The following is a 9,589-nucleotide window of genomic DNA, read 5'->3' as shown; positions in this document are numbered from 1 at the left end:
AATGGATCGGGTGTCACGTTCCGACACCAGGATAGTAGATGGATCGGAGTGTCACGTTCCGACACCAGGATAGTAGATGGATCGGAGTGTCACGTTCCGACACCAGGATAGTAGTGGATCGGAGTGTCACGTTCCGACACCAGGATAGTAAAGAGAATGAATCTTGAAATATGTAATATACTCAATCTAAAGAACCTGTTAAGAATATTAGTTGATTTTATGAAATTATCTGAAATATATTGTTTTCTATTTTGAGTTGGCCGATGATATCTACTCAGTACTTGTGCCTTGTACTGACCCCTACTTGTATTGTTTTTCTTTGTTATTTGTGGAGTGCAGCAAACGTGCCATCGTCTTCAACTCAACCGCAACTCTAGCCAGTCTTCATCACGTCAGATCTCAGGGTGAGCTAATGCTTCTAGCTTGGACTGGATCTTCTTCTTCATGTCTTGATGCCTTGAAGTTCCGGCATGGACGAGCTGTTTATTTATTTTAGCTTCCTAGATATTCTTAGATTTAGTAATTTGAGGATAGATGTTCTTGTTGTGATGACTTCCAGATTTTGGGGATGATAAGTATTAAATTTTAGAAGTTATTAATTGATTCCGTTAATGAGTTTTAAGTCTTCCGCATTATATTCTTTTTATTATGGTTGAAATATTGATAAGAATTGGGATTAGATTGGTTGGTTCGCTCACATAGTAGAATAAGTGTGGGTGTCACTCGCGGCTCGTTTTGGATCGTGACATATAGATTGAAACTCGAATAAGATAAAGTTTATGAAACGGTATCGCAATTATATTAAAGTTGTATTAGACATGTTTCATAATTGCACCAAAATTTGTATTAAAATCACGAACAATATATTTATAATACATAATACAAACTTCACTCTTTTTTTCGTTCTATCAACCAAAATAATTTAAGTAACACACTTGTAATACATTTATAACATACGCACAATATATTTGTAATACATATTGCAAACATCACTCATGTTCTTAGTGATACAAACTAAAATAATTTATAAGACACATATGATACATGTTTTATTTATGAATAATACAAGTTTAATTCAGTCTATAGATTATTGTCTAGTCTTTCGTTAGTTACGTTTTTCATTTATTGTTAATTTTCGCTTCTAATATAACTTTAATATGTGTGTAATACATTTTTAATTCAAGTTTAATTCATTTGACAGTTTATTATGTTTCTTCATTTGTTACAATTAGAGTACTAATCTAATTAATTATTAATACAAGTTTTAGTTAGTTTACGAATCATTGACTGCTCTTTCCTTTGCGATTAGTTTAGATAGGCAGTTCCTACAAATAATTGAAAATATTGCTTGGAGTTTGTATTTCAATTTTAAGAGGGTTTGGTTAACTTTGGAATTTATTTTAGAAAAATTATTAGATTGAAGCTCGAAAAGGATGAAGTTTACGGAACTATATCACATTTGTATTAAATTTGTATTAGATATGTTTCATAATTGTATTAAATTTGTATTAAAATCATGAACAATACATTCTATATTTATTATACAGATTGCAAACTTCACTACAATTTTAATGATATCTGCTAAAATAATTTGGGTAACACACTTCTAATACATTTATAATACATGCACAATACATTTTAATATATATTGCAACTCACATTCTTAGTGATACAAATAAAAAGTAATTTATAATACATATAATACATGTTTTATTAATGAATAATACATTTATAATATGTATTACACACTTAACTTTTTTACGGATACCAACAAGAATAATTTAGGTAACATACTAATAATACATTTATAAGACATGCACAATACCTTTTTAATAAATAATGCAACCATCACTCATTTTCTTAGTGATAAAAGCAAAAATAATTTATAAGATACATATGGTATTAGTTTTATTCATGAATAATATGAGTTTAATTCAGTTTATAGATCGTTGTCTTGTCTTTTGTTAGTTATGTTTCTCATTCATTCTTAATTCAACTTTAATATTGTGTAATAAAATTTTAAAGCAATGAATTTATTTTGCAATTTTTTGATTTATTTATTCTTATTGGATTACTTCTTTAATTTATTATTAATACAAGTTTAATTTAATCTGTAGATCATTGTGTGTAATACATTTTTAATTCAACTTTAATATGTGTGTAATATATTTTTAATTCAAGCTTAATTCATTTCGCAATTTGTTACGTCTCTTCATTTGTTGCGATTAAATTATTTGTTTAATTAATTAATTATCGATACAAAATTTTATTCATTCTACGATTATTGACTACTCTACGAAAGAAAGTAGAACGAGAAACAAAAGGGGAAAAAACAACATAAAGAGAGAGAGAGCAACAAAGAGAAAGCAAAAAATAAAAAATAATAAAAGAAAAAGGTAAGAGAGAAAGAGCAACAAAAAAAAAGGAGCGAGAGAAATATTAAAAAGCTGAGAGAGAAAAAAAAGAGAAAGAGGTGAGAGAAAAATCTAATAAAATATATAGTTTTATTTATATTGCTATAAATGGTAATATTTAAAGAGTATATCTAAAACAAGTAATTATTTTTAAAAGAGATCCACTCAAGTAATTAATCCTTTAATCATAACCCAACCCAATTCCTTCACCCTTACACCTTCCCTTAACCCGGCCCACATATGTTTCCTCTTCCAAAGAAAGGCAGAACAACGTTAGAGTCCAAATGCAGTCACGAAGTGACCAAACGACGATCCCAATGGCATCAATTTAAGCGTGAAGATAGACGGAAAAGCAGCATCACGCCTTGAAATGATTTTGTTGAATGATTTTATTTCGTATAGCAGGTCGTGTTTGGGTTTAAAAAAGAGAATTTGTTGAGTTCGCAAAATGACCGTAGGGTATAATAGAGGGTAAAATTAGCTATTAAAAGGAAAAAAAGACAAATATGCCCTCGAACTTTCGTAAATGATATGTGTATACCCTTTGTTATACTTTCAGGACGTCAGTACCCTTGTTGTCCAAACTTTGGAGCATATCTACCCTTTAAGTTAACGGTGGTACATGAGTCTCGATCCTAACCACTACCTGATATTTGTTAAATTTCTGCCCAAAATTAAAAAAATCCGCCCGAATTAATTTAAAAATCCTCTCAAATACATAATACTCATAACCCAAAAATATTAACCAGATCCGCAAATCAATTCACCCGAGTATTTGATGAACCATTGAGATCTGGTTGTATCCTTGTTGATGGAAACTGCTTTGGTTGATGTCACGACCCAAAACGAGCCGCGAGTGGCACCCACACTTATCCTACTAGGTGAGCGAACCAACAAATCTAAACCCCAACATTTACCAGTATATCAATTTTAAATAGTAAAAATAATGCGGAAGATCCAAAACTTATTAACGTAATCAATTAAATAAACTTCTAAAGTATAATACTCATTATCCCCAAAATCTGGAAGTCATCACATCAAGAACATCTATCCTCAAATTACGAAGTCTAAGAGTATGTAAGAAGCTAAAATAAGTAAAAAGATGGTCCATGTCCGAACTTTAAAGACATCAAGACGTGAAGAAGAGAATCCAGCCCGAGCTAGGAATAATAGCTCACCCTGAAATCTGATGTGCTGAAGACTGGCTAGAGTTGAGGACGAGTCGAAGTCAATGGTGCACTTGCTGCACTCCACAAAACAACAAGAAGAAAATAAAAGTAGGGGTCAGTACAAGGAACACGTACTGAGTAGGTATCATCGGCCAACTCAAAATAGAAACCAGTATATATTAAACAATAGTATAAAACCAACTACAATACTTAACAGTTGGCAAACAACAAGCACGTGAACCATAGACACAACAACACCATAATGGTTACACCCTCAATCACAACATTAAGCACACCTATGAGGACTCATGCCTCTACACCATACTCGTTTGGGAACTAGGTTCTTTGAGTTCGAGTATATTAAGTTAATTCAAGATTTCTTGCCTTTAATGTTACTGTGTCGGAACGTGACACTCCGATCCCCTAATACTGTGTCGGAACGTGACACTCCGATCCAATAATCCGTGTCGGAACGTCACATTCCGATCCAATAATCCGTGTCGGAACGTGACACTCCGATCCAAAATTACCATTAATTATCATTTAATACCACCACTTTTTCATTATTTAGTAATATTTCATCGAGCCTCCTTTATTCAAGGCATTACTCCAATAGAGATGGTTCAAGATTAGAATTTCAACATTCTCATAATTTTATGGTCAAGCACAAACCACACAATCAAAAACATGCAACCACACAATCAAGTATATAGGAGACTTTACTATATCATTCAATACATATCAATCGCTATTTAGAGTTTATCTATTAGATAGAATTAAACCATAACCTACCTCCATCGAAGAATCGAAATCAAGCAAGCTATCTTCCCAATGCCTTTGAACCTTGTCAATTCACGTCGCTCGCTCCTCCCTTCGTTCACGCCCTTCTCTTTTTATTTTTCTTTTCTTTTTCATATTCTTTTTACCATAATTATCATATAATCAATTATAAAAGGTAATAAAAGTAACCCACTATTTATTTTAAAGTTCTCTCCTTTAACCCCCAACTAACTCAATTATAAAAATTACCCCACTAATTTCATAATAATTATGAATAGTCCAAAACACCCATTTAAAATTTAGCGGAAGTCTGACCAAGTCGGGGTTACGCAGTTTGTGACGGTCCGTCGTATCTACGACGGTCCGTGCTGCAAGTCCGTCGTGAAGTTCAGAGAGTCGATTCCGGTACCCAGACTCCAAAAATTGAAGTGTTTTGGAACGAAGACCCTGTGACGGTCCGTCTTACTTGTCATCGAAGGTAATGAGGAGAGCAGCAGAAGAAATTACACAAGTATGGGACGACGGAGTCCATCACGGGTCGTCGTGACCATGATGGTCCGTCGCGTGGTCCGTCGACCCAGTCAGTTTTTATCAAAAATAATTTTACTGCTCGAACCTACTAAACAGGTTGTTACAGTTGATGCTTGTGCTTCAATACTTTGCCCTTTCGGATCATGATTCGGCCTAAAATTATACATCTTGAGCCGTCGTATAGTGGCGGAGCTACGGTTGCCACTTTTATTCTTCGCCCTTAGGTGAATTGATTTGGGGATCTGGGTTAATATTATGGGTCATGGTATTATGTATTTGGACGGGTTTCTAGATTAATTCGGGTGATTTTTTTTAATTTTGGGTAGAAATTTAACAAATATCAAGTCAGTGGTTAGGATCGAGACACCTGTACCACCGTTAACTTAATATGCTCCAAATTTTGGATGGCAAAGGTACTGATGTTCTAAAAGTATAATGAAGGGTATACACATACCATTTACGAATATTCAAGGGTATATTTGTCCTTTTTCCCTTAAATAAATGTTGAGGGGTAATTTTGTCCCTGCACTCTTCAAATGCTTAATGCAACTATCGACATTTTACATATCTTAAATTTCACTTATTTAACATGAATCTTTTATTGACGTGGAACCAAATTATAAGAAAAAAACATTGGTAAAACACCTTCAAAAGGCATTTAAATTCCAAAGACATGGATAATTTAGTAAATTTCAAAAAGTAACCTCTACACAGAGCAAATACATCAAGAGAGAGGTACCTGCCTCTTAGCCTCTTATTAGTATACCAAAGGAATTGCTTATCCAAAAAAGGGTCACTTCATGGTTCAGTTTTCAAGAGAATTGCTTGATTTAAAGACTTTATTAATTGAGACACTATAGTTTACGTATATTACTAATGAATGTTTTTCAACTCACAAAGATATAGAAAAGTTCGTCTAAAAACTTCTGTCCAAAAAAGGTAAGAAAAAAAAACGGACCCTCAAAGGTTGGGCGAAGATAGAAAAGAAAAAGTTGAGCCTTCATAGGTAAAATTTAGAGTATGTCTTTATTGTCCCTGTGCTAGCAGGCGATTTCAAGAACCCTGGCTGAATTTTCGGCCGGTCATCTTCTCAGATTCATGCAGCATGTGATTTATAAGCCCCCTTGCAGCACTGTAATACCATAGGAAAACAATGGAATGCATCCAATCAGAAGGTGGTTCATGATGTGAACTGGCTCCAAGTAATATAATCGTTTGAAAATTCCCACCAGTTTGGAAGGACATCCATTTTTTTGAAAACAATAAAAGCAAAAACAACAAGACAGAATGAACTTACTCATTCTTGATCAGTCTCATGCATATGCTTTTTGAACTGCTGTCTCACCATACCAACAAGAAGTTGTGTGATATGTTGCTGCAAATTAGGGACAGACAACTATATAAGTAGCTACTTCTCAAAAGACAGTCAAATTTATCTGAAATATTGTAAACACAATGACAGTTCCATGCAATAGAATAAAAAACAAGCCTATCTCTTGCACCAGTGCTTTTGGTTCTAGAATTTTTCACATAATTTTTTAATTATTTTGATCAAGCAATTTTTCACATGGTAGGTTCTATCATGCCCAACGTCCAGTTAAAACTCCAAGGTTTTATGTTAGGGGGAGCAGCTTTTTAACATGTAAAAAAGATAAATATTTGACAACTTGCATTCTTGTCTCTTTGGGGGGAGGAGGAGGTGTGGGATTGGGGGTGCGAAATTGTCGAGGCACTTCTCAAAACTGTACATCTTTTGCCGATGTAAATAAAAATGTGCAATATATAAAAAGGACTTAAAGACCATGGGGTTCACTCGAGGGTGTGAGAAAGGGAAATGTGTCATAAAGTTCATTGGTAACTTAAGATGGAAGTGAAGAAATTTATGCCTAACAGAATCTCTACCTGAGATCACATCAACCACCTTAATCATGCACTTGAGTTTTAAGGACCACATGAAAGGATAATCAAAACCTAAGTGAATCGTAGGCAAAATAAGACTGAAAAACTTTATCGACAACAACCAACACAACTGATATAATTTTAGAGCAGCATAAAGAAGAAAAACGTACCTTACTGCCAATGTATTTTGCTCGTCGTAGACACTCTCGATAAAGCTAAGAGACAATAGCAAAAAGAAAGAAATGCATACTTAAATCACTTTGAAAGCAATTCTAGAGGCTGCATATATGCAAATAGCTAAAAATTAGATGATACTTACTCGGATGGCGTTGTTGGCAAGTTCAGGGGGTAATGCTGTTTGGAGAGATGGCATTATGCAACTCAATTCAAACTGTTCCTATGGAGAAAAGAAAAAGAGATGTAAAACCTGTTTGGATGAGGGGATTTGTTTTTCCAAGATTGATTCCAACCAAATGAATTCAGATCTGCATGACTGAAATACTTGAAATTGGAAACTAAAATGTATTAACTAACAATTTGCACAACTAACATTTTAGTGTTGTGGAAAGGAAAAATATATACTTGGAAGTCTTACATGACTATGACATAAGATTACATGTTGTGGACGTAATAATTTCTCAAAAGTTCTCAACTATTCGTCCAAAATTAGTTCTAACTGTTGGATTTTAAAAAGGTGTGAATGAAAAATGAAGAGTTGCGACTTTTATGAAGAGTTGTGACTTTTATGAAATGTTGCGACTTTGATAAAAAGTTGTGACTTTTATGAAAAGTTGTGATTTTTGTGAAAAGTTGTGACTTTTATTAAAAGTTGTGACTTTTATGAAAGGTGACGACCTTTCTGAAAGATTGTGACTTTTCCAAAGGTTTGTGACCTTTCCGGTAAGGCACAATAAGAACCTTTTCGCACTACCCTTTGTTTTCTATATATTGAGTATTTTCTCTCATTTTAATATAGAATTTATGGACTTCTTCTTCAACTACTAAATCTAGTATTCTAAGTGTACTTTACTGCCATTGAGTGGTTCGTTGACACCGGAGTTTTTGGTATCTATACTTTGGTGATTGAGATCATTTTACCCTGAGAGGTCATATTCCAAATCAAACCTCGGATACTAGAGGGGAATAATTTCCTTAAGGGGACACTGTGAGTTCAGTGGACTTGATCTTTTTCCGATTAAAAATTTCCAGATTCTGGTACGTGTTTTACAAATTTTAGATTTGTAAATTAATTTCAGTTCTTCTATTTTTTTTCCTTCACTGGTTCATTAAACTTGGTAACTTCGTGTTTCTGCAAAGTTTGTTGGAATCAGTAAGATTCTTTAGACACATATTAACAACAATTCTTATTTAAGAAAAATATTTCGTATATTTTTTTTTAAATCTGTTTTTGATTCTAGTTTCGCTACTAGTTTTAATTTTTTAGTTGTGAAAATTTTCTTAAACTTTGTTGTCTTACAAAGATGTTCAAAGTTTCTTCTAAGTATGTTTGGAATACAAGATGAACAACAATCTTAAGGAAATTATTTACTGTTAGTATTTTTGTATTCTACTGATTGAGAGAATATGATCATGGAAGTAGAAGATAAATGCATTACTTCTTCATGATTCGTTGCTTTGTTTAGCAACGTCGAAGTGAGAATGTAAAGATAAAATTTTTATGGAATTCTGTTTAACGATTACCAGGTAACCTTCTTATTAAATTATCAAAGGAGGAAATAGTTTCTAAGAGTTATCATCTTTGATTTTTTTTAATTTTTTTATTATGTGTATCTTTGGAAAAAAATTTGCAAACCATATGTTGTGGAATGAATTTTACTTCGCAAATATTGTTGCTTTTAAAATTCTTTAGTTTGCAAAAATGAGAGATGCATATTTTTGTTTGATAAAATAGTATGTCAAAATGTTATAGTTGGAAGACTATTTGATAAGAAAAACATTTCTATGTGATAAAGAATATGTGTTATTCTGTTTAGAGGAGGAAAAAAAACTTTTGTAGTTTTGTACACCGTGAGAAATGTTAGTGTGTCTTATTTTTGTAGACTAATAACTTTTGTGGTTTTATACTCTGGATAAATTGGACTATGCAATTGTTTTGAAGAATATGAAAACTTCACATAATAAGTCAATGTTGTACTTTTGATTTTCTATAAACTTCAAGGTAATATAGAAATAAATTGTACAATTTTTTTGTCCTTATTGTTGGTATTTAAAATACTAAGTGGTATGTTTATTTATGATAGAGGAAAAATACTAGTGAATTAGAATTTATGATTTTGTATTTCTATGGAATGAACTTTGACATTGTGTAAACATTGCCAAAGAGAATTGCAGCACTATAATTCTTTTGTAGAATAATGTTTCCAATATTAAAATATGTGGAAAAACTATTTTCAAATACTTGAAAAATATTTTTGAGATCACATTTGAAATGTGGGGGTTATTTGCTTATGATTAGACTTGGTGTCTAATTTAACTTTGGAGCAAAAGATATGAAATTTAATGATACTTTTGTATTATGTTATATCCACAAAATTCTTGGAGTATATTTGGTATTGTGGTTGTTGAGTTTCTCTATTACTAGTATATAGTGTGACTAGTATGAAACATCCATATTATATATATACTTGTTCAAAATAATTGTGTTCTTTTATGGAAAAAAATATCACTTAAAATGTTGTGATTTTTCATGAAAAGATATGTCTATTATAATAAAAGTATTTGCATAGACATGAATATTGGTGAATAGTCATTTGTTATGTTTTTGTAAAAATAACA

Source organism: Solanum pennellii, chromosome 4, assembly GCF_001406875.1.
Source record: "Solanum pennellii chromosome 4, SPENNV200".
NCBI lineage: Eukaryota > Viridiplantae > Streptophyta > Magnoliopsida > Solanales > Solanaceae > Solanum > Solanum pennellii.
The sequence above is the reverse complement of the archived record's forward strand: the minus strand, read 5'-3'. Positions refer to the sequence as shown.